The sequence below is a fragment of the Strix uralensis genome, chromosome 1 (assembly GCF_047716275.1).
Source record: "Strix uralensis isolate ZFMK-TIS-50842 chromosome 1, bStrUra1, whole genome shotgun sequence".
Lineage (NCBI taxonomy): Eukaryota > Metazoa > Chordata > Aves > Strigiformes > Strigidae > Strix > Strix uralensis.
The window spans coordinates 46561559-46588045 of NC_133972.1; the positions used below are offsets into that span (position 1 = coordinate 46561559).

The 26487-nt window shown below is 38.4% G+C and overlaps 1 protein-coding gene across 3 annotated transcripts in view; it reads right to left on the bottom strand.

The window, feature by feature from the left end:
* CDK14 (cyclin dependent kinase 14) overlaps positions 1-26487 on the bottom strand; it is a 321807-nt gene that overhangs the window by 276192 nt on the left and 19128 nt on the right. Inside the window, exon 1 of one of the 3 annotated variants that reach the window (XM_074864787.1) lies at positions 14209-14298. The exons of the other annotated variants lie outside the window; for them this stretch is intronic. The gene's annotated coding sequence lies outside the window, so the exon portion shown is untranslated. Of the gene's footprint in view, positions 1-14208; positions 14299-26487 lie in introns of those variants that run through there. 3 annotated transcript variants of the gene reach the window in all.

Here is a 26487-nt window from a genome sequence, read left to right on the forward strand (position 1 = left end):
TTCTTTTATGCCACATATACACAACTGCTAGCGGTACGCAGCAGAGACATGAAAATGTCGTTCTAAGCACAAAGCACCCAAGGGTGGCTTGGGGTGAGCAGGCATGCACGGAGGCAGCCCTCTTCTCCTTGAGTGGTGCTGCTTCCTTGTACCACCATCATGAGGCTCACCAGCCTCGTCAGTGCAGCCGACCATCAGATCAATCATCAGATCAGACCAGCCACCGGCAAATGGCAACAGAGACACCCTTCCCAGGCAAAGCAAAGATGTGAATGATTTGTCTAATGACAAATCCATGTGTCTTGCATACTCCTTACCTAAAATACTAATGGTTTAGTTTTTGTATAATACTCAAAGAGCCTTTTCTGGGATGCCTGAAGGACACTGCTCCTATTAGTCAAAACACAGATTAAGATCTGCACAGTATTTGCTCAGGCGTTCCAGGATCCTGCTCAGACTCTACTAAGAGCAAAAGGGTCAGTGAAGCAAGTGTTCAGCTAAATGAGTAATGCTCAGAGTCAAGAAAACAGCTGGGCAGACGTAGATGCTATCTAGGTTGCTCTTTCAGACAAAAAAAAAAGATTAAAAGCTCTGATTCACACTTTGCAATAAGCTCTGTCAGAACACTAGCTACTGGAGCTCAAGATCCAGGTGATGCTAGAGTGAGATCAGACAGCAATGAAAAAATCCAGCACACACAGTTATTTTCAAATGTATATCACCATTTTTCCCAGAACCTTAGCCAACCTTCCCTCCAAGGACGTGAACAGGGAGTGCTCTCAAACACTGAACCCCACAATTTTCCTTGGCGCCGTGATCCTGCATTAGCACTTGGCATCCTCACCTAAACAGGTCATGGCAACCACAGCACCTCCAACAAACTCCAGCTACAGAAAAAAGACTGAGGTGTGCTACACAACAATTTCTGAACTTTCCAGGTAATTAAGTGGTTAGATGCATAAGCAGACCATCAACCGTATTACAAACTTAAAAATGCCTTCACTGTATTTGAAACCACCCATAATAACCATAAACTTCATTTTGTACAGGGAACAGAGTATCAGGGGGAAAAAAACATAACTGAAAGAAATTAAAAATATTTTCAATTCTAGAACAAACAGTGAAAGGACATTTTTTTTCACTTTCAAGTATTTTCAGACAGCCTGAAGTACAGGCTTGCAAAGTAGACAAATACTGAAATCTGCCTGAAGTAGATTTCAGGCAATGTAAGAATCCCTCAGGAATAGAGATTGCAAAAGATTCCTGATGACCAGAGAAAGGCAAATGTTGTACCCATCTTTAGAAAAAGACCAAAAGGACAATCAGGGAACTACAGGCTAGTCACCCTCACTGAGGTCCTTGTGAAAATTGTGGAGCTTGGAGCACATTTCCAGGCATATGAAAATGGTGGTGACTGGGAATAGTCTGCATGGATTTAGCTGGGGTAAATCTTGCCTGATCAACTGAATTGCCTTCTCTGATACAACAACTGGATTTCTGGACAAGGATGAACATCACTGACTTTAATGAGGCTTTTGACAGTCTCCCACAGCACTCCTGTATTCAAGTTAAGATGTTACACTCTGGATGGGTGGATGATTAGTTGGGCTAAAAAAAAAAAAGTTTAGCCAGATGGTAGGGGTTAATGGGTTGTACTCTACCTGGAGGTTAGTAACAAATGAAGTACTGCAGGGGTCCAGCCAGGAACATGCCCTGTTTAATATCCCTATCAACAACCTGGAGGAGATGCTGGAGTGCACTCTTAACAAGTTTACAGTTGATGGGGTGGGGATGGTGGTGTGTCAGGGCTGCCACCCAGAAAAACCTGGACAGGCTGGAGAAACGGCCTGATGGAAACTTCATGCAGTTCAACAAGGACATACAAAAAGTCCAGCATCTGGGAATAAAGTCCCCTCCCTGCAATACTACACGGTGGGGATGACTGCACAGGGGCAGCTCTGCAGACACTGCCCTGGGGAAGGTGGCAGAGAGCAGCTGCACAAGAGCCCCCATGGCCCCAGCAGCAGTGGGGGCCGACAGCTGGAACAGGATCAGGAACACATGTACCGCATCCAAGGAACTGATCAGCCCCCTCTGCTCAGCACTCTTTAGACCACATCTGGATTACCTGAGGCCAGTTTGGGGCCCTTCAGTGCCAGACAGACACTGACAAACCTGCGAGTTCAACAGAGGGCACCCAAGATGGTTGGGGACTAGAGAATTTGTCCTGTGAAGAGGGGCTGAGGGTCCAAGGTTTTCTCAGCCTGGGGCAGGGACATTTTCAGAGTAATCTAGTAGCAGCTCCCCCATATCTATAAGGAGGTTATGAGAAGACAGACAAGCTCTTTATGATAGTATATGGTGGGAGGAAAAGAAACATCAAGCATAAATTGAAAGTGGAGATTCAGACAGGACATAAGGAGAAACGTTTTTGCCCTGTTGACAGTCAAGGAGTGGAACAGGTTATCCAGAGAGGTTGTGCAGTCTCCACCCTTGGAGGCTTTCAGGACAGGACTGGATAAATCTCTTGAGTAGCCTGGTCTAATTTCATAGCTGACCCTGCTTTGAACAGGCAGTTGGACAACAAACTTCCTCAGGTCCCTTCTGACTTAAATTATCCTACAGTTCCATAGGATTCTTTCTACTGCTGAAAAGCCCATCTCTGCAGTAAAGTGCTTCCTGCTAACTCGCTGATTGAGAAGCTGAAAGGACACAGTACTGACTAAGGCAATGATACTAACTGGACTACTCAGTCCAACTTGTCTACTCATACTTGGAAGATTTCTAAATGAGATTTAGAGCCTAGCAGGGAAAAAAAAAAAAAAAAAAACACACCACATTCTTAGTCACTTGAATGAAAAAATTTGTCTTGCTTAGAAAAAAACACAAAGCCACCCAAGTAACCCTGTTCAGCTAAAATGTGATGTACAACTTTTTCTTAAACTTACAAAATATTTTAGTATCTACAAATGAAAACATTTGTGAGTCTGGTATCTTTCCTACATAATGAACAGAAACTGGCCAGTTCCCAAACAGCCTCACTTGCAGAGGCCATTCAGGGTAAACAAATGCAGGAGAAAGGGAAGGTCCCTTCCTGCACGTGGAAGTACTGATTCGGAGATGCTCAACATTCAGCATTTCAAAAGAAGCAATGTAGTATTTGCTTGTACAAGCTGGAAAAGTATCTTCTAAAAGAAGTACCTTTAACTTTGGGAGGAAACTTCCCAGACTATTCATCCCACCATGATGAAATGCATGTTACACTACTGGTAGGCTCATGAAGAAGTTTTTGTTTTATAGCATACAAATTAGCCAGCTACTACACTTCCTAGAAGAGAAAAAAAACATGTAACTTTTGGCCTATGCTCTTAATGCCAGGCAATTCTCAATCTCAGAACAGGGTGATGTTTTATTAAAATTTTCCCCAAGGAAAAATCAAGGTGCTGTTGTGTCAGCTTTTTATGCAGCAATTCAGCAGCTGAGCATTTTCATTAATTGAGTATGATACTGGTGATGATTCTTTTCTGCAGTCGTTGGATATGCTTCGTTTCTCCTCCAGATGGTCTTCTCCCAAGTCCGCAAAATCAGCTGGGAAGCTGATGTCCTTTTATAAATCAACAGCCATCTTAAAAGTAACCATGATTTCCTGACATTTTCAGAATATATTAACAAAATATTGGGGTCAGTTTTCTCATTAGGTGTTTTGGCATTTTGGGGGGTTTTTTTGGTTTTTTTTTTTTTTTTTTTGTTACATCACCAGAATTAGGCTAGTGAAATTACCACTGATTTGACGAAAAAGAGAAACAGAAAAAACAGGGGAATCATGCCCCAGGTCTCTATCTGGTACCATGTTCAAATGCCTTACCTTTTTGGGAGTGAGGAATGAAATTTCACACTACCTAAACATGCTGAACATTGCTCTACTCCAGATGGAGGGAATCAAATCCCAGCACTGCAGCAGGGGCAGACATCCATCCCCTGGAATAAACCACCCATTGTGACATGGGACATCAACAATCTGTTAAGAGTTAACATTAACCCTGAAATTACCATTGAGAAATCTGAACAGAGCCAAAGATAAGATTCCAGAAATTTCAAAAGCTCATCTGAATTTAGCCGTCTTTCCCTCTCTGTGAAATCTGAACATCTTATCAGTTTGTTCTTGTTATTTTCCCCTCACCCATGTAACATACGAAACAACAGTTGACTTAAAAGCAATACCTGGTGCCACTGAGGGTTATGTTTTCACTCCTGGTCAGAATCTAGAATTAGCTTTATAAACACTGTGTAATTGACCTGTGAGGTTCAATAGCTCAGAACATACTGAACAAAGAGCTTAGCAATATTCAAGAAAGGATTGAACATAATGATTAATAGCCTCTGTAACTAGACTAAAAATTGCGAGAACCTCAATCTTCATGCTCCACGGCACAGACTTATAACAAGCTGAGATCAGGAATAAATTTCTGCCCACTACATTACTGTGAAGTTATGTGCACTGGGAATAGTTTACAGCTTTAGAGACTTGCAGGACCTTCAGTTTTTTCCATTGGTTGGAAAGCATCTACTTTGCTCCTTAAAGATCTTAGAAAGCAGGACATTCCAGGGAAGTACTGCCTAAATTGAAACCATTTCTGGCAACCGTTCATCTCAACCCATTTTTAAATTTTTCTAAAATGGTGAATGTTCTACAATATCATTAGAAAATGACTCCAGAACTTCACTACTCTTCTCTGGTGATTGGGAAAAGAAGCCATACCACACACACACCCAGACACACACACACAGACACACACAGAAAAAAAACCCAATTCCAGTCAAATTTTCAAAAATTATTTCTGTTAAGATAGGACAATGCTGTGTTCCACTTGCTCTACTTTTTCTTTCCCCCACCCATCCTTCCATGGGCTGGATTTCTTATATGAATTATGCTTTCTGCCACAACTGTATATGGCATTCCCACAAACATGTTTTCCTATTGTAGGGCAACAAGTTGGAGTTAGAGACAGATTTGGGAGCCCAGGAAAGAGATGCACAGGGCACCTAAGATCTAAGCTTCATGCAGCAATTGCCTATTAACTTGGGGTTAACACTGTACTGGTACTTCCAATAATTTGCAAAAACATTGGTTTTCATTCAGATTGTTTAAACGGGTAAGAATTCTTTCTAGTTGTAGCATTTACACTGGCTTCCTGGTTCTTTTCATCTTTAAGTTCAAACATTTAAATATTTATTACTATTTTGAACAGTTATCCTTCCATATCCATTCCAATGCAGTCAAATTTGCCATAGCTTGTCACGGGTTTTTGCAGTCCCAGTAATATTTCATTATTTACTACTAGTCTCTGAAATCTTTCTTGGTTACCAAAATCTTTCACACACTAAAGGATACTGCAAGAGAATGACCAATTCTAGCCATTTTATTACTAGCATAAATCATTGGGGTATGGAATTCTAGCCATTTTATTACTAGTATAAGTAATCGGGGTTTCTTGATTTTATGATTTGAATTAAGATCATGTTCTCAAACACGAAATGTTCTCCTATTGTGTAATAAATAAAAATATAAATGCAAAACACACCAAATATATTAAAATCATGAGGTAAAAACTACAACTAAATGAATCACAGAAGACAAGTGGTCAGGAAGAGCTTCTGTTGTCATTCACTCTGAAAAAATTAAGTGCCACCATATAACAAGAAATTATTCTTATGGCAATAAGGAAGACACAACAAAAGCAGAGCAAGAATGGGGTTTTTTTATGCAGTCAGAGACCAGGGCAAGCTATCCGTCACTCTCAGCTGGGAAATCTGAACAAGAACCTTCCTGATGCAAGCCAAGACTATATTAAAGTGACAAGACATTTTAATATTCCATTACAAAGGAGAAGGTGCAAAGCTTGAAGCCTAGGATATAGCATCTAAAAATGTAAAGGGAGAATAAAGTAGAATTATTAAATTCATATACATATTCAAAACAGGTGAGCCAAAACATGGAAAACATGACAGAAACTGGCATCTGTTACCGTGCGACAGAGCACTAGAAGGAAAGGAGGACATGAGAAGGAGAGTTACCAGAAGTTGAAGGACAAATATCTAACAATTTGATTTTCAGTTACTTACAGTAAGGAGACTGCATGACTCCATGTAAGATGCCTGGTACACTCTCCTTTATACAGGTGAGGATAATAAAGTATCCTCACCTAAGTGTGGTGAAAAACAAAGTCTTAAGGGGGAAACTGGAACTACTGCAACAAGAAACAAGAGCTGCAACAAGAGCCTCACAAGGTTTGAGTACACTTAACTGGAAGACAGATTGATAGACTGGGCTCTGCAACTTCATTGTGCAGCAGAAGCCACAAAACCACCTGAATGCATCTTGTTCCCTCTCTAATTCTATGAAAATTTCAGTCAAAACCCATAGTATCCATTCCCTTGATGGTGCTGTGGGCATAGTTAAACTTGTAGGGCAAAAGATAAATATTAATTTTTTTTAAAAATACCCTGATTCAGAAAGGTCTAGCTTAATTTGGATGCAATTATGGAAGCAAGATTTGCAGAACACAGACAGAAGAAACACCACAAAATTAAGAGAAAAATGTTTTTTTCCCTACTTCTCATTTGCTACATTTTCATGTTTTAAGGAGAATAGGATAAAAGAAATACTCTAAGTTCTTTTTTGTTGTAACTGAAGAGATGACTCAATGAGTTTTCATTATTTATTCATTTATCTTTATGAGGGAATTTCTCCCAAGAGACCAAGACAACCCTCTCAAAGCTGCTCTAGCATAATACAGGATGAATAAATTAACAAATTCACTTCAACAGTTTTCAAAACAGATCCACGTTCTGCTCACATATATTCAACTCTACAAACCCGAGAAGCAAATGAAGCCCAGCTCATGAGGAACAAGAACAAGCACATCAAGTGCAAGTACATACGCCTTAAAGCACTCAAGCTGCAGCCCCCAAACATTGGTACAAAAGGCAAAAAAGTACCACCCTCCCTATAAGAGAGAGGGCAAAATACATCATTATAATGTAGGGAATTCTGGAAGGTCAAAATCACTACTTGAAGCAAGATGGTCTATAGGAGGAATATGGAGTTAACAGAATTGTATTTGTTTTAAATAAAAGATTAGAACAAGGCTGTCTCTTCTAGTGGCCAGAAAAAAAGGCATGAAAGCGCAGTGGGTCCCAGTTCCTATTCTGGCCTAGGATAATTACTAAGAAGAAGGTGGACTGTTTTATCTGGAATTTCTTCAGAACAGCACAATTACCCACAAGAGTTTTGGTCCTACTATGATTCTGATGCTTCAGTATCATAACTTGTTTTAAAAAAACCCACACATTAAAAACTACTTTCTCAAATGAAGAAGCTATTCAGCATTCAAACTAGTGGCCAGAGCTTTGTTAATCATATATAAATACATAAATTTCATAATATGTTGCAGAAGTCATATATACATAGACATGCTGCACAGCATCTGTGTAATTAAACTACATTTAGTGCTGAATATTTGCCTGCCACTTAATTGGTAAATGGAAAGAAGGTACCTGCAAGAAAACAGCCAAGATCACATATATATTTTCATGTCTTACATCAGACTTGCAAATGTACAGAAGAAGAGAAAGCAATTTTCCATGCCATAAACCAGTGATTTCTTGAATAACTTCTCTGTATTTCTTGAACCACTCAAGACCAACACTAGGACATTTTTTGGAAGCTAGTAAACCACTGAGGGGAATGAAAGCCTCAGAAAGCAGACAAAATGTTCTGTAGTTTATTAGCTGCCACAAAGTGCATCTCTGGTCCTTACCATTTTGTACTATTACAGGCTATGACAGCAATATATTATTATGCTCACACACACAGAGGATAAAGTTAAGCTACAAGTTTAATTCTCAATGACATTTACATACAGAAGCCTTGTTGCTTTAAGTATCCGTAGGCATGTTCTATAGCTTCCCTTCACCTCAGGATTGTATTTGAAATGCAAAGCAGAGCAAGTCCGTGAAACTAGAGATGGGATTGGGATTAATTCAGAATTCTTTTAAAGTTTTCTAGTCTGACCCAATCCAACTGCACAAAAATCACTACAGCTATTTGTCCATTTTGAAGTGCATGAATTACTAAAATACCATTAAATTTACAGTAAAATAAAGAGCAGTTCCCATTTTAGAGCAGTGGAGCTGGTTGTTCTGTGCATGCGGTTACTTCTCCCAGCTCTTACCACTGTGACTGCCACTGCTTGCTCCTTTCCTAAAAGAGAGAGTTTTTATTTGCCCTCTTTCCTCCTCCTCAGAGATGCAGTTTTACTGTATGCCACTTGGACTAACAGGCAGTAGAGACTTCACACTTGCAGGCCCTTGCCAACCACTCGTTAGTATTTTCTTTGCTCATTTTCAAGTGGAAATGGCTGTTACAATTACTGGCACCCAGACAGATGTTACAGTCACTTTGGCTAACTACAGAATGATATTATTAACACCTATTTCTCAGCAGCAAAATGTCACTTGCACTGCAATAGTCCTTCCTTCAAAAGGAGCCATCCATCTCTGTAGAGTAGTTAATAGGTTTTTGGCTATAGAGCCCCTCCGGTAACTACAGGCCAGCAGCAGAGATCAGAGCCGGTCTAACAAGCAAGAGCTGCCGCAGTAACCCTGCCCCAGTGCAAAGCAAAGCTCTCTGCCTCAGAACCATCCGGGTGGTGCATGGGTTTGGCCATCACTTTCCAGTGAAAATTCCACCCCACGGACGAGCTTTCTCCTAAATGAATTGCAAATTATATACCCATGAAGTGCCAGCTGGTATTGTTTCTCTGTAGTTTTCCTTTGGTTTCCCTCTCTCTCCCCTCAATTAATACAACAATATTCATGCCCTGTCGTGTCTTACTGCTTAATTATGTACTTTGCAGAACACAGCTTTAAAAATGAGACTATCAAGCTGGAGGGGGGAAGGGGGAAGAGCCGGACAACCAGATGTGGAGAGAGAGAGGAAGGAACAAAGGGCATTTTGAAAGGGGAATGAAAGAATTAGGATTTGTGTGGGGGTGAAGGAATGGAGAGACAGAAACAGAACAAGAAGGTGCACATAAGACATATTGGTTCAGTCACTTTATATTAAATTATATGTGGTATTAAATAATGCATCTTGCAGTTATCTAACATGATTTTATAAATACTTGGAGCTGTTTATTACAAGATCTCAACCTGCTCCCATTTCATGAAGCAATAGATACACACTTCCTGCTGGCAGAGAAAAAACATTGCATTATTTTACAAAAGTGGGGAAAAAAAACAAGGCAGCTGAAAAGATATTGGCAAATCTTCTGTTAGAAGGTGTATTTTACTTGCGTTAATTAATTTAGACTAAAAGATACTACGAAGAACTGCTGCACCAATATTTAATTCAGTCACAGTAAGCAAGACAGTTTTTCATGCATCAATTTTATCTAAACTTTCTTTCTTTATCCAGTATACTGCTAAAAATTTATTTTGCATATATAGTCAAGGGAAGATACTTAATGAATGAAACAGTAGCTGTTCTGTCTTCTCTTACAACATGATTGCTGTACATGTTGTTGTACTGTACACACAGGGACTCCCAGAGCACAGTTCTGGAATAAGTTTTGGGTGGGACACAACTATTGAAAACTAAGAGCTTTTCCAAAAGCATTTAGGCTCACTCTACTCCTAAAATATCCTTGCAAAAATAATTACCCGCAGTACATTATACTTTGTAGTGTCAAAGCATTTTGTACCAAAAATTTAAAAATTTGAGAGGACAATGATTTTTTCCACTGGAGTTGTAAAGGACCAGTAGAGAGCTTCACATCCCCACTAATCACAATTTTACATCATCACCCTCATATCCAAAGTGACCATTAGGAGAAATTGAGCTTTTCTAGTTTTCCAATTTGTACAAAAACATTTAGAATCCAGCTGTTGCTTCCTACCAGCACCAAGTGAGGCTGTGGGCAAGGGGAGGTTTATTGATCATGATGAGTTACTGTCTCTGTGTCATTTGTTAACTCTCAAATGGCAGTATAGCAGCTGGAAATAGGACATCTTTATACTTTCCAATATATCATGGAGAAAAAAAATTTTCTGAGGGTCCCAGTTCCCTTTACAATTTTGAAAATCCTTTAACCAGTTGCAGTAACTTCAAGTGATCTGGTAGATAAGCTAGCTGTGTGTCTGTGTGTATATATTATGTGATTACGATGATGATGATCATCACACAACTGGTTCTCAGAATTACTGTGTAGGCAGCAACTCTCCCTACTTCTGTATGGGAGTGGAGAATGATGTATTCTACATCCACTTTAATTATATTTGTAAAAATATTTTGTAGGAAATTTGCATTGATCTACCTCTTCCGGCTTCCCATACCATATACAACGGTCTTCAAATATTATTTGCTCAACTTGATTCTCCTCTACTGAATGCAGAGAGAGAGGGGTGTAATTTCCTTCAGCCTCTTGCTGGTACTAAACACTGAAGGAACAGCTTTACAAATGAAAATAAAGACTTTAAGGCAATTTGTAAAACAGAAAATAATGTTCTCTTTGGACAACAGAGCTAACAGAAGCATTGACTTTAAGCAGCCATGCCCTTAGAAGTAAAGCAATGAAGGCCTCTATATTTTGTAGCAGGAGCCTTCAATACCAAAAACAAAGAGAGCTCATTTGCTTGCCCACATTTTAATTTAATATCCTCCAACTCGAAGTCACTTAACTTCTCACAAATGATAGTTTATTCCACTGCCCTAAAGAAGGCCAGTAGAAGTTAAAGTTGATTCATCAAAAGAACTGTTTCAGTTTGGCTTAAATCCGATTAAGAGTTAAACAGCCTTTACATTTTCTTCTGACTTACTCTTTTTTTATTACCTAGCTGTCTTTGTGAATTTTAATAATTTAAAACACCTAATGTAACAAACATGGGGGGGGGGGTGTGTGTGTAGGTGTGTGATCATGAAATTTAATGCAAAGGAGCCCTTTCAAAAAAGGGGATACTCAACATTAAAGTTCCCAGTAGTAAAACTGTGTAAGTTTGGCTAAATCTTCAATGCAAAATTCAGCATATGTTCATAACCTCAGAGAGCCTCACCACTAGGAAGTTTGCAGAGTCCAAAGCTATACAATGCTGATGTCCTTTGCAATGCTGATGTCCTTCCCAAACAAGCTTTGCTGAACCATGACTACTAATCAAAAACCTGGTCATCAAATGCCATATGACTAATCCTGCCAAAAACAGCTTTATCAAATAGGTTGTCAAATGCTTTAACCCATGCTGTGTCTCACATTCTCCATGAATTAGTCGTCCTTTTTGTTTGTTTGTTTTAAGAGACTTGCACAATCAAGAACAGAACGTACAAAAAAATACCCTACAGAAACAAAATGGCCCTTTTGCCTACCAATTACTGCCATGACAACATTTGAAATCCAAAGGGGATATAAGCAGGAAGAAAGAACTGCCCCAGAGACTGCAACTATTTTATAAAGCAGAATGAAAGCATTCATTTTCAACAAGAGATTTCTATGGCTAATTCTTTTGTTTTTAAAGGCAGTTCCCACAGTATAATATACCCCCACTGCATATCAGACTTTCAAATGTCAAAAGGCCATACTTAACTAATCAAAACAATGTACACTGGACACAACTAAGAATCTTCCAGCTTTCTCAGTCACAGTGTAAGTTTTAATTCACATTAAACTCGCACTCTGTCAGCCAAATACATGCATGACACCTGTTTTCAGGGCCCTATTATGTCAGTAAGAAAAATAATTTTATAATAAAGAAAGTGTCACTCCCATACAAAATCTATCTTATCACCCTATAGTAATGCATCAAATGACAAATTCTGACTCCTGGCAATAGCTGGTATACATCAAATGCCATCCCAGTTCATTTGAATAGCCTTTACTGACAACAGACAACTTAATATCTGTTTTCCATACTAAAGCTTTTTAAATATACCAAATCATTAAATTGTGGACTTGATATATTTTTAAAATTCACTCATCCTTCCCAAAAAAGTAACTGCCAGAAAACAGACCTCCCTTGCATTATTTTTAAAGGGATTTATATACTAAAAAAACTGCTGCAGTAAAGCAGAAAGCAAACCAAACATTCTTGCCCAGACAAAGAAAAAAATATCAGTTACTGAAATTGGATGCAGCAGCTCAAAATCTGACTTTGAGAGCTAGAAATCTGCAAATGGTTGGGCTAAAAAATTTCCTCAAAGAATGTGTGACCCATGACCACCATTAGATATACTGTTGTTGTTTAGCTTTTACACTTCAGTTCCAATCTGACTTCAGCCTCACCTAGCTGTACAGAAAAGAGAAAAAAAAAAAAAAAACACAACAAAACAGATTTATGCAGACTGGAGGGGTTTTAGTTCTACCTCATTGTGGCATTAAATACATGCTTGTAGTTAATACATTTCATGCTCTCTAAAGCCATTGCCTAAATGTGGAACCAGATGTATTCAGGTAGCTTGACACTCGAGATATCCAAGCCAGTTCTAAACTCCTCAGCCTAGGAGACTTCCTGTAAGACTGACAAACCCACTTTCAAGAAGTTATAAACATCAAGAGAAACTGTGTCAAAAACTTCCAGATGCTGTTGTTGGGTTTGGTTCCTTCCCTGGGATGGCAGCAAACCAACCTCTCAGCCCCCCAGGCTTCACACTTTGCAGTGAGCTCTGCCGTGGAGTAGTGGTGGTGATCTGTGGTGTGGTAGTTATTTTCAAGTCTGATTGCAAAACAAGTATTAGAAGGCATAAAATTATAAAAAAAAATAAGCTTAGGAAAAAAGGAGTATGAACTTACACAAACAGGAACCTGTTCAGTGCATAAACAATTATTTCCATATATTGCCCTTACATCAAAAACTTTCCAGGCCTCTTCATTCCTTTGTCTTTTATTCTTTTCCTCTACTTACAAACATAAAGCAAATTAAAGTGTCCTCATTTTCATACCAACTTCCCCTCCTTTTATTTGCATTCTCACATACCCTTTACCTCTATTAAAAAAAAAAAAAAAGTTTTTCATTATGAAAAACAAAATACAATGCTTTTTATGTATCAGGTACTGCTTATTCAAAATAAGCAGCAGAATAATTTCTTCAAAACAGATTTGCACATTTTCTCCTTAGAGGCCATTATGTAGCCTGATCCCCAAAATTAATGCTTTCATTTGTACAGAACATGGGTAGGTACACATTTCTATAACTGGGACTTAAACCATGAGAACCTGATTTCTACACTGATGTATGCTAACTTTTTCTAAAAAAATCTTTTCTGTGCCAGTGGTTGTAGCTTAGGTATTCACAGGTATTTTATGTCTATACTGTAATAAGCTTCACTACGTGTGTGTGTGTATATATATTTATTTATTCTCACCTAGATCTCCTACCTAAATACTCAAAATGTGTAACACACTTAAGAATAAAAAAAAAAAAAGATATATCTACGATACATGCCAGGCACAAATTTGGCAGAAATTAGTCTGGGATAAGTAAAAATTAAAACCAAATTTTGATTGTACCTTTTGATGAGAAATCATATCCTCAAATTCAACAGCAGCATAAGAAAAACAGCCCACTGAACCACCATGTCCAAGAATAATCAATATCTCTTTTGCATCATGTAGTTACAGTATGAGACCCATCTTAAAGAACAAAGTTAAAAGATACACATGAAATACCCATCAGCTCTAAATACATTTTGAACTTCCACACCATTACAGAATAGACTTTGCACTAAGAAATACTGTGCATCGAGCTACTGTTGCTCAGAGATGCTCTAAGGTAATCAAAATATTTTGTCAAAAAATGTAAAGAATTTAAGAGCTTAAAAACACTTAAGTGTTGAAACTGGCAGGTAACATTAGTTACTTTCAATCCTCCTCCCCAGTCATCTCATAAAAGCAGCTGGAATGAAATTTTATCAATTCATTCAAACTAACCCTATATTAAAAGTATTTTAATAAGTATAGAAGTACCAAAAAGTTCAAACAATTACCGCAAAATCCAAACACTATGGTTTTGGGGAATTCTCTGAATGGATTACACCTAGCACCACAAGAAACTCTGAGAGAATACATAAAAAGACATATTTTTTTTCTCACTGCTATGAAGACTTAAAGAATGCAACCAGCTTCTTTGACCTTCTGCTCCTGCTGCAGAAGAGGTACTCACCCACCGCAGCCCCGGCAGGCTGCTCCGCTTCGACCAGCAAGCAAAAGGCACTCAGCTGTTCTAAGGACTAATTTTTATCCTAAGTGCCAGTACAAACCAACCAATAAACCAAACTAAATACATAGTAGACAAGCACAGAGAGATACAAACTGCAGAAAGGAAGACACTTCCAACACCGCTGCACCATCACCCCTGGTTATAATGCAGTAATCAGCAAAAAGTAACAGCGTTTGTAATCGTAGTTTTGTGTTTCCCAGTGCCATTTTTTGCTTTCAGTATTAGAACAAGAGGAGGGACCTCAGCCAAATTATTTTTTTATCATCTGGATCTTAATGAAGTCTATGTCCCTACTTGCTGTTAAATTACACAGATTAGTAACACATGAGTAAAATAAATGCAATCCTTCACATGATTAAATTTTAAATTACCACATCTGAGAAGGAAAGCACAAACAACGTGCATTTGACATGTATGGAGCATTTCTTGCTCAGGTTTGAAGGCAGGACTTCAGTTCAAAAGCCTTTACCTCTTCAGACAACATAGTAAGTTATTTAGCAGGCTGCTATTACAGACTTCTCAATGGGAGAAAGTACCTTCTAACATTGTATGAATACTGTGGCAGTGAAATACAGGAACAAAGAATTATCTGGACTTACAATTAGTCAAATGCTTTTGAAGTTGTGGCAACAGCTGACACTGCATAGATGCACACAAACTAAGGACACAAAGGTATGCACATGCAGGCTATAAGCCATCACATTTCCACACTGACATTTAGATTCTGCCAAAAGTTATTTTAGAGGGTCCTATATCTTGCAGCTCTAACCACAAGTTTATCAAATACCTATGACTATGACTCATCTGTGCAGTTATTAGAAAGGGGATGCTTCACTTAACCTCATTTGGAGTATATCCCGTTCATCACAACCCCACTTAGACCAGACACTAGTTTGCAGCTGCACACATTTGTAATGTGTTCCTATCAGGTGCTTCATACACATCCCAATCCTATGGCTAACACCATTTTAGTAGTTAATCAATCAAGTCTAAATGTTCCCAAGTTCAAAACCAGCAGCTGCTACGGGTTGACACAGATCCAGCAACGAGCTATGTGTTTAGGATTATGTACTGAATTCACCTCCACTTCTACAGATGCTCACAGTGCTATGCAGCAAGGGTCCCAGCACCATTTTTCTGCACCAATTAGTTAGCTTATCAACTGAAGACAGCTCAGGGGACACAGGACTGGAAATTGAGCATCAACGTAAAATACTTTTCCTAGCAATGACTGGTAGAGGCAATAAGTGGCCTTGCCAAAACACAGTGTGCATCTCAACGCTGCCTGAATGCATTACTGTCCAAATCAGAATGAGAAGCAGATCATTTGATTAGCCTGATCGGGGCGGGGGCAACACTGCACACAACCCCACACCACAGACATGGAATGCCTTCAGAACAACTCACATGTATCATGAATGTGGCATGTCAACTATTGTTTTATTTGGAAAGATACCTGTTTTGATTCTACTTCCCTTAATAACACAGTCTCAATATTTTTCTTTAGTCTTCAAAAGAAGGCACCGATTTGATATATCATTTGCTTGTGAGACTCACAACAACAGAATCACAAGAACACCTTTTTCAGAGTAACTTCAGTAAAGCAATACCAGCTCCATTTTGCTCAATCCTTGCAAGCAATTCAGAGGCAATTGCTTTGGACAGCAGAACAGCAACCTCTGGCATCACTCCCACCAGCTGCCTCCATTCACATGTAAACCACAAAAGGTTGGAGGATATTTTTCCTCACAGACTTCTCCATGAATGATATGACACAATTCAGAAAGGAAAAACCCAGAGACATGCTATTGAAAGCCTCTCTACATATTCCCAACTAGTACCTCAGCTTCCAAATTTTCCCCATATTCTCCATCACTCCCTGCTGATTCTCTTACTCTGGCAACATTGACAGGCTGGACACCTTTTTTATTTTTTTTTTTTTAATTCTTCTCACTCTACTTTCTGCCTTCTGTGCTGGTACAGCAGCTTTTTCCTATTTGTTTTCCAACATGCTGAGCACAGCTATAGGAGAATCTGCTTAATGCCTCGAAGTATTGCTCACTGATGGGAGAAATAAATGATAGTGTCTTGCTCCTTCTCCTTCCCACGCATTATTCCTTAATAACGCAAAACAGTCTTTACATCGAAAGATAAAGCATTCATACGTCTTAAGAGGGGTCTTGGTAATGCTACAAAACTGAAGGAAGTGACAGTAAATATCTCCAATCATAGAGTTTCTCTGGTATCCTTCTGCCATGTAGAGTTTATTTGTACAGTTTGCAGAACTACTTCAGCAAATGTTTTTCTTTCTGAGCATGCAGAGTTCACTTCTGACATTCCCCAGAAGCAGAGCCAGAGAAAGAAAGAAAAAGAAACATCTTGGAACTCCCACCCAGCAAGGCTCTGTCCCACCCCTACTGCCCTCAAAAATATATAACCACTATATTCTGGGTACTTTCCAGTGACAGAAAAGTACTCCAATCTGTCTCCCCAGTTTAAAAAAGATGGTTATTTGTGCTAACAGGGAAAGAAAGAGTGAGTACAAGCAGACTATCCATTCATTTCACTGGCATATCCTCCATAAAACCTTAGCAAGCTTTGGTTTCATCTCGTATTTTTGAAGTATGACAATTCACAAAATCACTTGTATCCTTTGATTAAAGAACAACAAAACAAAAAAACATCAGGGAGACATTAGTACATGAAAAGTGTTGGACAAGAATATTCATGCTTTTTGATGAATGATGAGAGCTTGAAAAGAGTAATCAACCTTAAAACACAACCAAAAAAACTTGGTAACACATTCACAAAAACATTAAAGCAGCAGTGCTTATCTGTAAGACTGCTACCTAAAACCTATGAGAAAAGAAACAGTAAAATATTTCAAGAAGAATTTTAAGTATCACTTTAAAAATCACTATTTTGTAACTATTTAGTTCCTTCCCATTTCTTGCCTTTTGCATACAAAAGCTACTGGTGGGAGTGAAATAGAAAATTATATCCCTCTGCATGAAGCACTTCAAATTAGAAAGAGTTCAGAAACTCAAATTCACTACCTTCCCTCACCAGATCTACCGGAGACAAGCTCTCAGGACCACAGCTAGTAGGAAATGAGACTTGTGAATTGACATATTGTCACTCTCTTCTCCCTGAATCTCACCCCCCAAAAACTAAGGAAAGCACTTTCTATTTATATTGACAAAATGATCTGCTAAGAAAACACAGATACCATTGATGATCAGTCAAATTGCTGATGTCATTTATAGCCTATGTTCATATACTACCTTACACACAATAAGTTAGTTAACACCTTCCTTACATCACATTTTGAAAACTGATAAACTTTTCCAGCTCTTTGTCTATGAAGATCTTTTTCTATAATACTGGACACCGAAACTGCCTGGAAACCACTAACACATGTGCCCTTCTCAACTTTTGATCTTGAAAGAGAAGCCAGCCTTTTCTACCCTATTAGAAAGCTCCACATTGGTTCAGATTTAATTTCTAAGAGCCAAGATGTCTTTTTTTCCCCCCTCAGTATCCTTATGCACCCCGACATTAACTCATTCAGAAGTCTACTCACACTGTACTATCTATACATTACTGAATAAAGATGCCAACAAACCTTTAAAACCAGCCCTGCTACAATGGCTTGTGTGCAGCTTTAACACATGGATTTCTGATTATTCATGCATGTTTTAAAATTTGTTTAAATTCCCTTCTGGGCAAAGGTCCTTCAAATACAGTCAACATTTCTTTCTCATTAATTAATGGGAGCTATTTTTTACTTCACTATTATTTGAATAGTAAATGTTGACATACATGCAAAATGAGATACTATACAAAGACACAAGAATTCCTGATCTTCTTCCTAGTGCACTGAACAGAAAATTGTCTCTTGTCAACTGCAGCTCCCAAACTCAAAACAATTCAGGGAGTCATTCTTCCTAGTAGCTGGGGTGTTGATGTTATGTCACATTCAGAGCTTCATGTCAAAAACCCTATTCCTAGATCAAATGACATTTCTGAAGTATTTAATCAAGATATTTTTTCTTATGTACACTCACAGAAGCATTACTAACTTATGCTTTTCCCACTTTTTACCTTGTGGGTAATAAAATTCTGATTCACTTCATCTGAAAAACTTATTTTCAAGAAACATGATATTTCAGTAGACTAAACCAAATCTAGGTTCTGTTTAAATTACTTAATCTCCTTGTATTTCAGTTCATCGTCTGAAGCGGAGGCAGACCGTTTCTCCAAATGACTCTTCAAGTTTCTGTTTGCCAATTTGACCATCACTAACCCCTCTAACTCAGCTTGTAAGGATCCTGATCCTTTAACAGGTATCTGAAGACATCTGTGGCTTTCCCCATTCTCTCCCCCAACACTTACACTGATAAAAGATGCGGTGTACTCACTTCCAGTCACCCTTCTTTCTTTCTTCTATGCCTCTGAGAGATGTAGCTACACAATATACTTTCTCTTCCCCTTTACCACAGTTTCCATATCAATGGCTGTGTAAAAGACTCCATGTTTTTGAAATCTCTCTTGAATGCAAGTCATTCAGCACACTAGAATCTACTGGGAAAACAAGCAGATATGAGAGTACAGACATGAGATACCATTATGCCAGAAGGCATGAATGGGTCAACTGTTTCTCTTTTGATCTGTAAACAACTACAGAGGTCCTGGACAAAGTGGCTTTGCTAGACAAAGGACAGGAAACTAGGACACCGTTTCCTAGTCTTTTCAGTGTCTTGAGACCTTTCCTCCAGAGCTGCTGACTGTCCTCTCCCAGAAAAGAAATCCTACGAAGATTTAGAGTCGGTTACTGCATAGCACTTATGCCAAGAAAGATACACAAAGATAACGTCCAACAAACTTCCAGGTCACACCATGAAACTCACTATAAAAGTGTGATCAGGATATAAAAACTCATACACACACCATCTGTCATGACATTAGTAAAGTTATACTGTTTTCCTTTTAAATTTAATATAAAATATATTAGGAAACAGCAGTTATTAGCAGAAGCTTTCAGGTGCCACCTGGCAGTTAACACCATTTGATATCATTATTCACTTGTCACTAACAGCAGAAAACACTTCCTTCAGAAAACCCAGCTGTTCTGGGAAACATGGTGCCCTTAGAGCTGTCAGAGCAGGAGCTCTAGCCTCCAGAGTCCTCCACAGTCAAGGTTAATGCCCTTTCAAAGCATTTATGTGCTGCTGTTCGTAGCAACGCAAATTGAAAGCAAGGTAAGGCATACTGCCTCTGGCTTGGTGGAGTTAATTTTCTATGGCATTGCTGTTTTCATTTGTGACCAAAACGGTGTTGGTAACACACCGATGTTTCAGCTGCTGCTGAGCAGCGCTTGCACAGCCTAAAGACCTGCTTTGCTTCTCACGCTGCCCCTTCAATGAGTAGGCTGAGGGTGGGCAACAGACTGGGAGGGGACACAGTCAGGACAGCTGACCCCAACTGACCAAAGGGATATTCTGGGACACATAATACTATGCTCAGCAATAAAAATTTGGGGTTTGATCTTTCCAAGGTAGCTGTTGCTCAGACACTGGCTGGGCATCGCTCTTCCTGTGGGAGGTGGTGAGTGATTGTCTTTGCATCACTTGTGTGGTTTTTTTCCTTCCCTTCACTTATTAAACTGTCTTTATCTCAACCCACGAGTTTTTCTCACTTTTGCTCTTCCAGTTCCTTCCCCCATGACACTGCAAGGGGGAGGGAGCAGGCAGTTGGTGGGTGCTTAGTTGCTGGCTGGGTAAACCCACCACATAAGGTCTCCTCTAAAAAGCTATAATGTAAATACATGTGCAATGTGAAGTTATGCTGCTGAAAATATAATATGTCTGTTACAGACAACAGTTCATTTTCTCCACTAGTTTAAACACTCAATTTCCTGAAATGAAATAGCAGAAGTACTATATTCTCAAAATCCAAGTATGAAAATAAAGTGTTTAACACATAACTGCAAGGTACTGTGGGCATACTTAAGAAAAAAAGAGATTCCGTACTGTGAAGTACTTTTAGGATTTCCATCTTTAGGGTTCAGATCCTCTGTTTACAAGAAACATATCTCTGAATGAAAGCTATTGTGAAGAGCACAAAGGAAGTGCTGCAAGTACTTAAAATAAATTTTAGTAATTAAACAACCAGAAAAAAAACCCTGAGCAAGTCTAGTACTTATTCCCAATAATATTGCAACTATAGTTCTGCTCCAGTGATATGTAAATATGGGCAACTACTGTGAATGATAAGGTTTTTGTGGAAAGAGGCTGCATGCCAACAGAAATGCACATCTATTTTTTTTTTCCCCTTTTTTGCAGAAGAGGAACAAAAAAAAAAAAAAAAAAAAAGAAGAGAGCTTATAAAGTGAATCTTTGCCTGTATTTTGGGCTTCTGTATTTCTTTAAATTCAGAGCAGAACTACAACCCCTCCAGCCTCCCTTGTTTTCTAAGTATTTTCTACCAGATTTTTTCTAAATTATTCAATCGGGAGACTAGACAAAATGACCTACTGAGGTCCCTTACAATCTAAATTGTTTTATTATTTCCTTTCAGGTGAAATTTTCGTATGTCACTTTTCTACACAGAGCTATTTTATTGCATACTTACGCAAATCCTGAAATTAATGGCAGGGCTGCCAGACCCCTAACGATAGCCATGCAAACAGCATCAACACTGCAAAAACTCTAACACTACACAATGAAAATAAAAACTAATTTTCCCATTTGAAAAAAAATATGCTGATTGAAGACAAGCAGTACTCTGAAGCATAAGAACCAACATAAAGCGAAGAGGAAATGAAAGTGATTCCACAAAATTAGACCTATACAGTACAAAATCTAAATTGACATATACAGTAGCCTGTGGTACATTACTATGAGAGCTACAAGCAAGACAACTGAACTCTCGTACACAAAAGATTCTGAAATACACATGATAAGCACAACAGTAAGAGGTCAAAACGCATACATAATCTTTATTAAATAGAAAGCATTATTATGTCTCAAGTCAAGAAATAGAAAAATACAGAAAATCGGGCTGGACAAAAATTTTCCACTTTTTTGCAGGAGCATAATGGTTTCAGGAAAGTTGCCATTAAGAAAGGAAAATCAGAGCTAGATCTGCCTCCTCATCTCCATAAGAATATTATTATCTGGTGATCACAAAACTCAGCTGAGCTGCAAGATATGTATGCTGAAACATCAGCTTTTCTACAGGGTTGGATCTTCTATAAAAAAAGGACAGAGGAGGTTTTTGATCCTGTTACAGATAGAAAAAGCATCTGAAATCTCAGTACTTTGAAGGATAGATAAAATGTTTATTTCCCAGCTCAAAGAGTAAGGCTTACTACACTTCCATAGCAAAGGAGCCTTTTACTCACAACACTTCCCTGATGTTAACCAAAAAAGCACACGCACACATACACAAGAAAAATGCCCACAGAGACATCCAAGCTTGAAGGAAACAGAATACAAACAAATTAAAGCAACAAGTCCCTGTAGTCCCATTTGAAAATACTGTGCAGGAAACCCAAGTTGTAAGGTGAAACTATTCCGACTAGGAACGGAAATAGAAAGTAAATGTTAACAGGAGCTGGAGGAAAACAGTTTAGTTGTAAGTTATATTAAAGTATTTAAGAATTATTAAGAAGGCAGAGGAAAACTTCATGATAAAACATTTGCTTTTCATTAGTGTTTTTGTGAAGTTTGTAAAATCTCTAGAGAATGAAGTCACATTTTGAATCCTATGTGAGTAATAAGACATCTTCCCCTCCCTTGAAAACACCCAGATGCCTTCCCTATACTCCAGTTTTTCTTCACTGTTCTTTATTCCCCTTTCTTGGCTCCAGGCTATTCTACAATGGATTTGCCAGCAGCTCTAGAGATTAGGTGGCCTTCTAAGAGACAACTCATTTCAGCAAAAAGAATTATTTTCTTCTCTTCATTTATGCCAGGCATCTGAGTAAGATAAATCATAAACAGCAAAAGATGAACCACTACAAAGCTATGACTATGTTTGGAGTTTCACCAGCAGAAATAGTATTGTTTAACAAAATTATCCCTAAGAAACATTACCATGCCATTGTGATTTTTATGTGTCCCTAGCTCTGAGCAATAAAATCCAAACATAAGAATGCCAATATTGGATGAAACCACTCAGCCTGGTACGCCTTCTCCAACACTCAATAGATAAGCTCTGTATTTTTTGTTGAGAGTGCACACATACTCTTCCTGTGAGAGTCACCTCCAGATGTTTTTCATTTGTCTCCTCCTCTAACATCTGCTCTATTGTCCATACATGCTTCGCTCTCCCAAATCTTGGGAAAAAATGGCCCCCACCCCAAGCCCTGCAAAGGCTTTCACCTTCGGAACCAGCCCTGGAGCACCTTTACTGCAGGAAGGCAGAGACTGCAGCACGAGGCAATGAGATCAATTAAATCAAGATCTCCACAGAAAACTTCCCTCTGATTTTTTTTTTTCCACTCACATCATTCACAGTTTTGCATATCTGTCATATCCCCCCTCCATGGTCTTTTCCAGGTTTAACAATCCTAGTCTATTGGATTTCTCCTTACAACACAGCTGTTCCATATCCCTGTAACTGCCCTATTTGGGTTGTCCAGTTGTAGCAAAGCCTTTCCAAGAGGGACTCCAGAACGCACCTTGACAGATTACCAAAGAGAGAACGAAGAAGAAAATGGTGACCCCTTCTGTAAAGGCATGCAAAGGAAGAAACATCCTTGAGTCCCTCTACTGCCACATCCCCATTCCCTTCAAAGCCTCCAAGTTAAAATCAGAGAAGCACAGGGCAGCATGTCTACGATCTATAAAAGCTGAGAATACGCTAGCAACACAGCTGCTAAGATTCCCCTCCCAAATCCCTCTGGTTAACATGAGGGAAATAATTTATATCAAGTAAAGATGGTAAAGTTTATATACAATACTTGTAACAGATAAAGACAGGATTAAATGAGTAAGACCCAACCTGCCTAACATGTATATCTTGTAGTTTGAATATATCATTTTAGAGACAGCAACTATTTATTCTGTACTTGCATTCATTTTTAGATAAAACTGGCTTGAATAAGCTTAGAATCAATACCAAATTTTCACATATATTTGAAAGCAGATTTGTGTTTCTAACTCATTACCTTTAAAGATTTAAAGTTATGCTATGAATATTTCTGATGTCTTTAGTTACTTCTTAAACATATATTTACTTAAAACCAGCCATTTTTTAAATATTATATACAGTCAAAAACTTGTGCAGAGTGAGTTAGAGAACTCATTTTTTGAGAAGCCTGAAGAAGATTTCATCTGTTATTCATTATGTTATTAAAGCATAACATAAGAGGATTTAGGAGCGGGGAAGGAAAGTGATGGGGCAAGGTACCTATGCATGCATCAAAGTTACACTTATATAGTATAAAAGAAATAGATATCAATTAGGCTGGAGCAGCATTACACAGAGACTTCACAAGGAAAATTTAAGTTTGGAAGAATTTTAATTTTTTCTCCCAAGTTCTCTGTAACACACATTTTTCTTCTAAAAAACTAGAAACCTGAAAGTCTAGTTTATATGCCTGCTGCAGTTGCAAGGGACAAAAAAAGCTTGACATGATTTGTACATTGTCACGTTAATCACTTCTACACCTCTTGTCAGCAATCAGTCAATGCTGCTAACGTTTACCTGAGCAATAACCATTGTTTTCAAGAAGAAAATTACTAGCTTGTGCCCATTTTTCTTACTAAGTATCACTTTACAAATCAAGGCTTTGATTCTGCAAGTACTCAAATTTTTGACATGTTCATGTATTTCTCTGGAAGCCAGTGAGGCTCTCGGCACACAAAGCATAGGACATTTCATGATTTGCAAAAACTTTACTAAGAATTTAGGGACCAAATACTAAAATTTACTTCAGTTACGAGTAATATGAATCCAACAAGAAATGCGCGGTGACCTGTTTATTAAAACTACTGACCCCATCTATGTTGCCAGAACAGCAGGCTTCTGAAATTTGTGATCAAATTCAAGAGATCTAGAAGTCTATCTGAAAAGGGAGAAAAGTAACAGACCCAGCAGAAGATTAAAGAGGGATAACAGAAAAGGTAGGGAAATGATGAATTTGAGGACTCTAATATTTAGGCCCTGCCTAGATCTTCCTAAGTAATAAAAAAACCACCCAAAAGCAATCAATACTCTTTTTCAAACCAATGCAGAGTAAACAATAGGTTTATAGCCCACACTAATTCTAATGTGAGCTTTATGATATTTTTAGTGGCACAGCACAGAGCTCATTAATTAGAAATGCCAAAATGCACCTCAACTGGAGTTTTGTTTTGCATTTTATCATTTGTCTCGGTTGTTAACTTTCGCCATTAAGACAAAAAAAAATAAAATCTGCTTCAATCACTCCAATTCAGTAACCCATAGCTGATTTTTCATGATGTGTTTTGGGATTAATTTTTTAGTATTTTACACAGTAATTAGCTAGTTCGGGAGCAAACCCTCTCCAGGGGATCATTAATTAATTACAGACGTGTTGTTTATTAATGAATATTCTTCTTTTCCAAAACTGTACAGCACAAGTGAACATAATTTAGTCCTTTTCTTAAAAACATAGATTAATAATAATTCTGTTTTACTGCACAATTAATTATGGCCCAGTTTTTAAAGCAACCCCAGGTTTGATCAAGCAGGAGCCTAAGGGTACCATTTTTTAGCATAATGAGCACAATCTTTTGAACTCTTCTATTGAATAAGTTTGGTGCTCAGGACAGAGCTTCATGAATGAGTTTGCAGGATGCACGCTGTCCTGCTATTAAAAATGGCAGCTACTCCACAATAAGAGCACCTAAGGGGCAATTCCACACAAATGCAAGCTAATATAAGGCAGTTTATCCCGTAAGTAAAGGGTAAACTTTGTGTAAAAAAGGGGGTAAAATACATGATGATATGCCAATCTTAGGCAGAAAATTTAAATAAAGGTATGCCACACTTTCAAAAATAGAGGTCATTCAGCCATGCTTCACTGATGTTGATGGCAGTTTTACGCACAAGCAAAAAAAGTTAGAGGTACAACACAGCCTTTTAAATTAAGAATATACCCTTATTATCATCATCAACTCACAGACTCTTTCCTAGAAATCAAGGATTAGACCCCAAACTGTTAAAGCCAGAATTACAACCAGGAGTGCTGTTGACAGCCAGTAAGATGAAATGAGTAATTCTGGTTAGACTCTGGTTCTCCAGCTGTTTTTTCCACATGATAGTTCTTGATGCTAATGCCAGTTCCAGAACTGGAAACATTTCAGGAACAAATACATAAGCAGAGCAATTCACTGTAAGAAGCACTTAAAGGCCACAATTTAGATCAAGAATTGAGAGGCTTCAACTAGCCTGAACTTGCTCCACACAACTCTATGTGATGTGCATTTAAAGAAGAGGTTGAAACCTATCTAAAGAGTAACTAAATGGGAAAACAAAGGAAAACAAATGCACACAGCAGGTATGATGGGACAGTCCCACTTCCCCTGCATTTATGGAGGAAGAACGACATGTTAAAATCAGTCTCTCCCCTCCTACCCTACTGCCTAAAAACACTGTTGTCCTTCCCCCAACTTTACGAGCATCCTTTAAAAAGGGAAAACTCAAGATACGGTGCAGAATTTCCTTCATTTGACAAAGCTTACTTTTGCTCTCATGCTTTTGGCAGCAAATGTTTCCTCTTTCAGATAAATCAACAAGGAGCCCCAAAATGTCTGCACAAGTGTGCTATGAAGGAATAATTCCAGGCAAAAGAAGCTTTATTTCTGTTGGAAGCATGTAGTTATTTTAGACAATCATAAATACAGGTGGTTTCCATCTATAGGTTACTCCCTCAGAGCCTGTTGCTTTTGAAACTAACCTCATGGAAGAGCAGGGAGGGGAGAAGCTTAAACACACGTATTATGCATATTAATAAAAACAAACAGCACGAGAACCCCTTTTTTTTATTCCTCATGAAAACAGGAGATAGGAAGCAAAGTTACAGATTTCTGTAAAAGGAAAAAATTCAAACCCCGGCAATAAGCTCTGTGTTGCTTGGAGTACAAAGTGTTGGGCTTTGGGGGGGGAAAGAAACAGAACGACAGCTCTAGGGGTGTCTTTGGCAGATGAGCAGTGGATAGCAATGAGCTCCTAAAGATAAGCTTTTTT